This window comes from Rhea pennata, chromosome 8 (genome assembly GCF_028389875.1).
Source record: "Rhea pennata isolate bPtePen1 chromosome 8, bPtePen1.pri, whole genome shotgun sequence".
NCBI lineage: Eukaryota > Metazoa > Chordata > Aves > Rheiformes > Rheidae > Rhea > Rhea pennata.
The window spans coordinates 38,021,250-38,031,916 of record NC_084670.1 but is presented as its reverse complement, the minus strand read 5'-3'; the positions used below and the strand labels follow the sequence as shown (position 1 = coordinate 38,031,916).

At 52.6% G+C, this 10,667-nt stretch overlaps 1 pseudogene; it reads left to right on the top strand.

Moving 5' to 3' along the window:
• The first annotated feature begins 1,960 nt into the window (after nucleotides 1-1,960).
• LOC134143769 (olfactory receptor 14A16-like) lies at nucleotides 1,961-2,896 on the top strand (annotated as a pseudogene).
• The last annotated feature ends 7,771 nt before the right edge of the window (nucleotides 2,897-10,667 follow it).

Genomic DNA, 10,667 nt, shown 5'->3' with positions numbered 1-10,667 from the left:
AGAGGAGGGTGGGATGCTTCAGAGCAGACATCCCCTGCCACACTGCCACAGGGACAGGGCATGCTGCTGCTTTCTCCGAAGGATAGCTGCAGGGCTGTGAAGCTGGGATATGCACCCAGGTGTGCCCAGGGCTGTGATTCAGAGTAGTGTCCCTGCACTGCAGAAGAAAGTGAAAAAAAAAAAAAAAAGGAAGGAGGTTTCCTTCCAGGGCTTTCAGTTTCCTAATTTTGAGAGGAAGAAAAGGGGAAAGTCTTTCTCTTTTGGCAATGAACTGGGATTCACAAATCTTTCAGAGATCAACAGGTCTATGAGAAAGATCATCAAACCCCTTCAACTCCACTTCCCGCTACAGCAGCACCAGCAGTAACTCTATGGACTTATCAGAGCTTTTGTAACCTACTCCTTAAGACCTGCTTGCACAGAGATTCCCTTGGTGAGTGTCCCATCCTGGGAGGTTTCTGCAAGTCAGAACAGGGTGGGACAGGGTCTGTGAGCACTGACAGGTAAAAAATTTTGGGTCAGAGGGAGCTTGAGGTGGCAGTAACAGCTGCAGGCAGTAGAGATGAGCAGCCAATGAGAGGGAACTGCAAACAGAATCATCATGGGAGGATGGATTTTGGCAAGTCATGATATGTCCCTCTGATGCAGACACCTTTCTCTGAGCAAGCCTCCAATGTCTCCCCTCCCTCCCAGAAGAGCCTCTGCCCTGACAGCCATGGGGTCCAGGGTATAAGCCCCCTCCTCTGCAACCAGACCTCTGGCAGATGAGAGGGGTATCTCTCTTCTGCCACAAGCCCATTTCATGCTGCCCCACAAAGGGGTGGAGATCCACTGCCCTGCCATGTTGCCGTCAGTGAGGTGGCATGCCCAGCCGGGCAAGGTGAAGCCTTGCCTGCCTTCCCATCTGCCTCTCTCCCCTTGCCTCCCTTGGCAGCAGGATCATGTTGTTGCTCCTTGTTTCCCCTCCATGATGGTCCTGTTCTTGCTTTTGGGCTTTCTGGGGTTGGGAATTTTCAGCTGCAGTTTAAACGATGATGCTGCAAGTCAGGAACAGAGGGGTCTGCTTGGGAGTGAGGTGTCCCCAGGCCCCTGCTAATCTGTGGAGCTCCAGAAAAAGGAGTCTGTGGGGTTGGAAAATGAACTGACTCTCCCTTAAGGAGAGCCCATCTCCAGTCCTAAGAGTCATTTGACTGTTTCCTTATAGTGTCCTGCCAGGCTACAAGCTGCCCTATAGAAAGGCTCTTCTGTCTCATATCATTGCTGTGATATCTGAGAGCCCCATGCAGAAGGTGCAGAGATGCTGGCAGTATGGAGATGGTGGTGGGAGGCTGCAAATGAGCAGCTGAAAAGAGCCTTGTTTGTCCTTGGCTAGAAGGGGAGTGTGGAGAGCTCCCTCAGGTGCCTGGAGAAAGGGAGGAAAATTTGGAAACCTGCACTTTGAAACAGGACTCCTCTGCTCTCAGCAGGGGCTGGCTACTTTTTAGAGTAACATCATCCTCCAGCTCAAATGGGCAGGAGCACAGGAGGGCAGGGAATGAGACTAACAGACAGGCGAGATGTCCCCTCTCGGCACCAAGTGCCAGTGGATGCTTTCCTCTCAGGACTCACAGTGGAAATGCCGAGGATTTCTGCTCTTAAGGAGCACTCCTCAGGGGTGACAGGGGCATCTCAAAGAAAATAAACAATATTAAGAAAATCCCTGAAACTCATTTCTGTAACCATCATTCTTGAGAAGTGATGTGAAGATGCTGAAAAGCCGTGACACAAGATGAGTGGATTTCATTTGACAGAAACTGAGTGTCAGAGCTACTCACAAATAGAGATGCAATGTTAGATTTTTAATAACAAATGTAAATATTTATTAACTTCTTTTTATTTGTTTTGTTTTTTTTTAAGTCTCTCCTAACTTGTCCCTGTCTTTTCCTCCTTGGACAGCCCCCCCCATGCCCAGTAGGAGCTGATGTACAACGGCAGCTCCTTCAACGAGTTCCTCCTTCTGGCATTTACAGACACACGAGAGCTGCAGCTCTTGCACTTCTCACTCTTCCTGGGCACCTACCTGGCTGCCCTCCTGGGCAACGGCCTCATCATCACAGCAGTAACCTGTGACCACCACCTGCACACCCCCATGTACTTCTTCCTCCTCAACCTCTCCGTTCTGGACCTTGGCACCATCTCCACCACTGTCCCCAAATCCATGGTCAATTCCCTGTGGGACACCAGAGACATTTCCTACTTGGGATGTGCTGCTCAAGTCTTTTTCTTTATTTTCTTATGTTCAACAGAGTATTCTCTTCTCACAGTCATGGCCTATGACCGCTATGTTGCCATTTGCAAACCCCTGCACTACAACATAATCATGGGCAGCAGAGCCTGTGTCAAAACGGCAGCAGCTGCCTGGGCCAGTGGTTTTCTCAGTGCAGCCCTGCACACTGCCAACACATTTTCCATACCTCTCTGCCAAGGCAACACAGTGGACCAGTTCTTCTGTGAGATCCCCCAGATCCTCAGGCTCTCCTGCTCAGACTCCTACCTTACAGAAGTTGGGCTTATCGTGATTACTGCCTGTTTAGGCTGAGGGTGTTTTGTTTTCATCGTGGTGTCCTACATGCAGGTCTTCACTGCTGTGCTGAGGATGCCCTCTGAGCAGGGCCGGCACAAAGCTTTTTCCATGTGCCTCCCGCACCTGGCTGTGGTCTCCCTGTTTGTCAGCACAATATTTTTTGCTCACTTGAAGCCACTCTCCCTCTCCTCCCCAGCTCTGGATCTGGTGGTGGCTGTTCTGTACGTGGTGGTGCCTCCAACAGTGAACCCCCTCATCTACAGCATGAGGAACAAGGAGCTCAAGGATGCACTGAGGAAACTCATCCAATGGGTACAACGTCAGCACCAATAACTGTCCCATGTGCATTCACTCACTAGGATGTCTAGAATCAAGGCTGTGTGTTGTGCATTTCTTTCTTGTCTCTTTTGCATCCATGTTAAAAACAAACAAAAAATTCAGTTCATACTCCATCTCCCCAGAAATCTCTCATTTGAATTGGACCTAGAGATTATGTTAAAGCAGGAAGCCCGGCTTCTCTCTTCATCAGCACTGATGGAGGTGTTGTCCCAAAACTGGGTGCTGTTACCCGGTGTGCAAGCAACACTGGGTCGAGATACTTGTTTATTTCATTTCTGCACAGAGATGGGTGCTAGGTGGTAGATCCACAAAGGTAGCACACCTTCTCCCTTTCTCTTTCTTTAGTTACACACACTTTTCAGGGAGTGCTTTATATATATTTTTTCTATTGGTTACAGTTTTATTACATCACATATTCACTCTGCATTTGTGCTTTAACATTCCTGTTCATTAGCTTAAGAAGCAGAGAAGAAGGTGGTAACATCATTATCATGTCATTTCCGTCTCATTATTCATTTAAGGGTGTGTAGTTTAATATGTTAATAAGCTTTAATGAACTTCTAGGTTACTCTGGGTTGTTCTGCTGTTTTTGTCTTGTCGACTCCTCACATTCTTCAAAATCTTGTGGTTTTCTCAAGATTATTCTGCTGGAGCTGGTTGCCCTTTGCAAGACTGTTTTACAATATCCTCTCTCCCTTGTCCTTGAGTCTTGTTAAGTATATGAGGGTTTCATCAGTATAACTCTAACAGAGGAACCTCACAGCCTGCAGGGCTGAGCTCGCTTGGATGCCCCCAGTGCAATGAGAGGAGTTTCCCTTTGCAGTGTCTCTTTGGGTAGTGACACCAAGGGAGCTCAGGGGCCCAGAGTCAGGCTCAGATAAATACCGATGAGGTGAGACCATGGGTCCTGTGTCCATTAGGAGAGCTCAGCTCAACCACCCTGGGGCACTGCGGGGAGCACAGGGCAGGGGTGCAGGAATGGCCAGGCCAGCATGGATACTCTGACCAGGAGAAAGCTTCTCTGGGGAGCAGAGACATCACAGCAAAATAGCAGGGCAGTATTCAGAGACAGGAAAAGAGAAGGAGAGCTTGATTCCTCTGTGTATCATCTCAGGGCAGGCAGCTCTGTCCCCAGGGCAGCAGAAGCTGCCAGAGGTGCTGCAAGGCCAGGGCTTTCATGCTGTTCACAGCAGCAAGGTGGGCATGGAGGGGCTTCAGGCAGACAGGGAGGAGGATCTGCCAGGCACAAGAACACGGGAGACAGTGACAGGCCTCACTGCAGGACCTCATCCCCCTTGATGGGGAGCTGCTGCCCTTTTCCATGGGCCTGGCCTGAGTAACGCTGTGGGGCTTGGCTGTGCCTGGCCCCACACCTCGCAAGTCCTGACCTGACCCTGTCCTTGTCCTGCTGACCTAATTCCTCATCTCTACCTCGGCCCTGTCACCTCACTACAGTCTAGAAAGCCTTGGCCAGGAAAGCTGCAACCCAAGCATGACACAGAGAACGTTGTGGGTATAGAAGTGGCTGCTGTATCCATGCAGAAACTCTTGCCTGACAGCCAATGTAAAGATGTGAGGAGAATTTCAGATTTGGCCCCCTACTCAGGTAACATTGAACAGAGACTCTTCAGTGGATGGAAAAGCAAGGGCAACTGCCTGGGCCTGATTATACGATGAAAAGTCAGGAGAGAAGGTCCTTCTCTGACACCACTCACCTACTTATGAACCATTTGGGACAGGGTTCCTCCGACAGAGAAGGTGCTGTTGGGAGCAGCAGGAGTGAGGCTGCTCCATGCGGGAAGGGGAGCCAGGAGTCAAGGGTACTGGCAAGGCAGTCAGGGAAGTGACCCACTGTCAAGAGGTGCTGTCCTTCACTGCCTGGACAAGAGGAGCAGAGCAGGTTTGGGGCTAATAATTGGCATCAGGTGCAGTCCAGCGATGGCCAGATAGGACTGGAGGGCTCCACCCAGCCCTGCTTTGTGTGGGAGGTCAGACTGGAGACCTCCAGAGGTCTCTTCCCATCAAAACTCTTCTGCAATTCCATGCATTCTTGCTCCTCTGTCTCTGCATCAGCATGGGTGGCAGGAGGAGGAGAGCACCTAGGGCAGAGCAGACCGAGACTGCTGGGAGAGTGTTGGGAGAAGATCCAAAAGTCCCGGGCTCAGACCTGGGCTTTGGAAAACTCCCTTACACCCCTGCTCCCAGAGGCTCTGTCTGCCTCTTCCACCCTCCGTGTGTTCCCCTGCTGTAGGCTAAGGTGGACTCCAGGATTGCCTGGGGACTCTCTTCCCCATGGAGAGAAGAGAGAGGGCCCTCACCAGCCCCACACTGCCTTTTCCACCGCCAGCCTTTGCAGTTGCATGTGCCTAGGTCTGCTCTGTCCCCACAGTCACAGCTACACTGGAGCCCATGACAATTCTGATGCTGCTGTCCTCAAGCAGGGATCTGCCCCGCAGCTGGGGCCTGGCCAGCTACAAAGACATCAGCTGTTGAGTGTCCCAGCCATACAGCTGAGGGCAGGGGTCTTCACCCCAATTTCCCTGATCCTGCCTCTGCTCTCACCACCACCGCTGCTGTACCCAAGTCAAGCCCTCCTGCCTGCAGACTACCTTGGGGCCTGAGGCAACTCCAGCTCCCTCCAGGGCTGTGCTGGAGACTTTCAGGAGCAGCCTGAGGTGGAACTGGCACCATCAGGGTGGACTGGGATAGGGCAGCTCCCCTCTGTCATGCTGCAGCTGGGGCTGAGGTGGGGCTGGGAACAGCATTTCCCTGGGGAGCTCCTGCAGGAACTGCTGTCGGGGATCCTCCACATCTGTCCTGCCACCAGCACCAGCACTCAGGGTGTGAGGGTGGAAGCGCACAGAGAGTGGAAGGTGGCCAGGCTGCCTAGGGAGAGCATCAAGATTCTGTCTGTGCATGCAGGGATGGAGTGAGGAAAGGCAGAGCTCAGCTGGAGCTGCCACCAGAGACCTCACACACAGAAAGGGCTGGAGTATTATCAAATGACTCTGTAATGATCCCCTAGAGTCTGGAGGGTGTCTGAGCACCCAGCCCCTGCCCATCCTGGGCTATGCCCCACACGAGGGTCAGCAGAGAGCTGTACTCCAGGATTTCTGGGAAAAGAGGGGCCTTGCAAGGCTGGTATTTTCCCCTCTGTCAGGATACAGAGACCTGTGTGGGGCTGGTCTAGGACGATGGCCCTGTGGCAGCTCCCCCAGTGTGCCCATGCAACACAGGGAACACCCTGGTCTCTTCTCTCTTGCACCTTCCATGTCCTGGTGCCTTTCCCAGGACACCTACATTTGCCCCACAAGCACATGGTTGTGTGCTCCCACACTGCGCATTCACACACAGTAGCTGAATGGCAGCATTTTTCCTCTCCCATGACCGTGTGTGCTTGTGCCAGGCTCAGGTATTTGGTGTGCATCTCCTGGGGAAGGTAGCAGGCCAGGGAGGTTGCTAGAGATGGTGGATCTGTGGAGGACCTATGGCATGAGGATGGCACTTCCATTTGTTTCCAAGCTGCCCTCGCAAACAGACTGTCTTTCTACTGTGTCAGAAGTAGACACATAGAGCCCCACAGGATCTGCAGGACACCCCAGCTTCCAGGACACATTTCCTGTCAGAGCCAATTCCCAAATGGGGACTCACACCCAAGGAACACTGGCCTTGGATAGCCTCCTACCATGAGAGGATGGAGCTAGCCCCACAGAAGCCTTGGGGCTTAGGGCAGCCCCACCCCTGGGACTCAGGAGGCTGAGCTGCCACGTTGTCCCCTGAGCCAGATGGGACCCTCAGGCAGGGCTCTTGTGGCAGCCCCCACACTGTCCAGCCACCCTCACAGCCCAGGATCCACAGCCGTTGCTGTAGTTCACAGTCTTTATACAACACCTCAGGAAGGAGCTCCCAAAGCCGTTACCCTTGCTGGAGAGGTGCAGGAGCCTTGGGAAAAAGGAAATGGAATGCAAGTAGATGGTATCAGTCCAGGAGGCCTCCATCTGCCTTGCTTCCTTGCTCTCATCTTTCTCTCCATCCAGGGAGGAAGGATGGTCTTCCTGTCTTTTCAGCCCAAAAATCCTCTCCAACATGTCCGTTGTTCATCTGCCTGTTGATGAGCAATATCAATGTGACCTTGTTTCCTCCTGTCCCTGCTCCTTCCCATGGACCAGCTCTGAAGGGCAGCGGTGGAGCACCCAGGGCCCACAGGGAAGTGAGGACACTGCTGTGGCATGGGAGAGACCACTCTGTGATGTGTCATGTCCCACTGTGACCTCAGTTCATGTCACGTGGGGCCTCAGTAGGTCATCGCCATGGAGATGGCACAGCCAGGGAGAGAGCAGAGAGATTTCCCATCATGTTCTGGAAAGGAATCACATCCCCTCATCTAAGTTATTTTCCCAAAAAATCTGATAAATCCTTCAGGAACATCACCAGATGGTGGCAAAATCTGTGAAATATTTAAAATGAGGCTCTAGAGAGGTCACTTTTGTGCTCCTGACCTGACTGGTCTGCACTGGGTAGACCTGTGCAGGAATCTGGGCTTTGGGGGCTGGACTGAGGGTTGGTATTTTTTAAAGACCAGGATCAAAGTCATGTGGCATGCCACATGACAACATAAAGTGTGACCAGGTGCTGAGCTGCTTTGGTGAACCTCAAAACTGGTTTCTCCTGTGGGTGGCTGTTTTGTGTAGAATAAAAGGATGCAGGTCAATATGGGACAGGGTGCAAGCTTTGTCCTTGTTTTTAAAAGTGCTCAGCAAAGTTTCTTCGTCCATGGTACTTGAGAGGGAGAGGAGATGCCAGAAAAGAGCAAACGTGCCCTTAATACACATCATTCACAGGGCTTTATCTGGGTCCCTGGTCCATGCCAGTCTCCAAAGCCACGGGGGAGACTAGGAAGCAAATCCGAGGAAATTTTCCCCTTTCCCGTGAATACTGCCCAGCTTTCCTTCTGCTTGCATAGACACAAAGTAGACAGGGCAGAAAGCTAAAGGTGCAGGTCTGAGGATCACAGCATCATCTAGGCGGTGCCAAGGGCTGAATAAGGCACCCAAAGAAGTAAAGGAGTCCTTCCTTTTGCGGTGACCTGGAAAGCCCCACCTCTCTGAGCCAGGAATATGCCCTTGTGGCCAGGAAGGCCAATGGTATCCTGGGGTGCATTAGGAAGACTGTTGCCAGCAGGTTGAGGGAGGTGATCCTGCCCCTCTACTCAGCCCTGGTGAGGCCTCATCTCGAGTACTGTGTCCAGTTCTGCGCTCCCCAGTACAAGAGAGACATGGAAACTTCTGGAAAGACTCCAGCATAGGGCTACAATGATGATTAAAGGACTGGAGCATCTCTCTTATGAAGGAAGGCTGTGACAGTTGGGCCTGTTTAACCTGGAGAAGAGAAGCCTGAGAGGGGATCTTATCAATGTCTGTAAATACTGTAAGGAAGGGTGTTAAGGTGTTCTGCGTGGTGCCAAGTGACAGGACGAAAGGCAATGACAAAAAAAAAAAAAAAAAAGCTGAAACACAGGAAATTCCATCTAAATATAAGGAAGAACTTCTTCATGATGAGAGTGACAGAGCACTAGAATGGGTTGCCCAGAGAGGCTGTGGAGTTTCCTTCTCTGGAGATATTCAAAAGTCACCTGGAGACAATCCTGTCCAACATGATCTAGGTGACTGTGCTTGAGCAGGACGGCAGGACTAGAGGAACTCCAACGGTCCCTTCCAATGTCAACCATTCTGTGATTCTGTGATCCCCAGAGTATTCAAAGGGGGTGGAGCCTTCCCTCTGCAAGAGTCACCTCAGGACAGTGCAAAGACGAGGAAGAGCAGGAAGGCTGGTTGTAGGGACCTTCCCAACTCCAGCAGCTGGAGAGCTGGGAGCTCCTGCCCTCACAAACACCTGAATGAGCCAAAACGCAGGTCCTGAGGCACGGCACTGCCTTTCCGGCTCTGCACCACAGCCTGGACAGCAGCACTGCACTGTTTGGGCATGTCCTCCAAAGCCCAGGGACAAAAATGTGGGGGATTCAGGGAGCCCGGGCTGCACAGGCTCCCAAGACAGCCAGGTGTGGTGGGAGATACAGGTTACTAAGGCAGTACAGTCTCCCAGGAGAGGGATACAAGGTGTCAGGGGCTGTACCCAGGCGAGAAGCACTGCCCTGAGGTGATGCTGAAAAGCACAAGGACAAACTGATGTCCAAAGATGAGGACTGCTTTCCCCAGGCTCAGCCAGAAGGAAAGCTGGGCAGAATTCATAGGAAGGGGGAACAGTTCCCCAGATTTGCTACCTGGTCTCCCCTATGGCTTTGGAGACTGGCAAGGACCAGCGTCCCAGGTGAAGCCCTCTAGATGATGTGTATTAAGGGCACATTTGGTCTTTTCTGGCATCTCATCTCCATCTCAAGCACTGCAGACCAAGAAACCTTGCTGAACTCTTTTAAAAACAAAGAATCTGGTTTGGTGCTTCAGGGAGGAAGACTACATCCTGTCCTATGCTGTTCTGCATCCTACTTCTACAAAGAGAATGACCCACAGTAGCTATCAGTTTTGAAGCTCACCAAAGCGAGCCACAGGGGAAATCAGTTTTGAAGCTCATTAAAAGCATCTCAGTGCCTGGTCACACTTTGTGCTGTCATGTGGGATGTCCTTTGATCCTGTCTTTGAAGGATGTCAACCTCCAGTCCAACCCCAAATCCCAGCTCCCTGCACAGGCCTGCCCAGTGCAGAGACCTGTCGGTGCAGGGGCACAGATGTGAGCTCTCTAGTGCCTCGTTTTAAATATTTCACAGCCTTTGGAACCATCTGGAGATGTTCCTGAAGGGTTTATTAGAAACATTTGCAATATTTGGAAATATTAAATGGGGTGCGAGGGGGCAAGTACTTTCCAGGATGTGATGGGAAATCTCTGTGCTCTCTCCCCGGCTGTGCATCTCCATGGGAATGACCTACTGAGCCCCAGGTGACATGAGCTGAGGTCACACTGGGATGTGACACATCACAGGAAGGTCTCCCTGGTGACATGGTGAGGTCCACACTTCCCTGCGAGGCCCAGGCGCTGCTGGGCACTGCTCTCACCCTCCCCACTGCTGCCCTTCAGAGCTGCTTCATGGCAAGCAGCAGGGACAGGAGGCAGCGGGAACATGCAGGGACTGCTCGCTAACAGGCAGAGGAGGAGGGACGTGTTGGAGAGGAGTTTTGGGTGACCGGACAGGAAGAGCATCCTTCCTCCCTGCATCGAGAGGTGAGCTGAGGGCAAGGGAGCAAGCCAGATGGAGGCTCCTGCACTGACACTATCAGCTTGGACTCCAGCTGTTTATTCCCAAGTCTCCTGTGCTCTGCACCAAGGGTAAGGGCTGCAGGGGCTCCTTCCTGACATGTCGCACAGAGACTGTTAACTGCGAAAATGGCTGTGGGCCCTGATCTGTGGGGTGACTGGACAGTGTGGGGGCTGCCACAAGAGCCTTGCCTGAGGGTGCTGCCTGGTTCAGGGGAGAATGTGGCAGCCAGGACTGCTGGGTCCTGGGACTGTGGCTGCCCTGAGCCCCAAGGCTCCTGTGCACCTTGAGCTCCTCATCCCTGTGGAGACCCCCCTGCCCCGGGGCCCAGTCCGACCTCGCAGAGAGCAGCCCCTGTCTGACCATGGCCCAGGCCTGCCGGGTCCAGCATAAGGGCTACCAAGCCCCAGGGCTGCTGTGGGGAGGGGGCCGGGGCAGAAGGGGCGAGACGACACAGCACTGCCCTGGGGGCAGGAGCATGCTGCCCGTGGGCTCCAG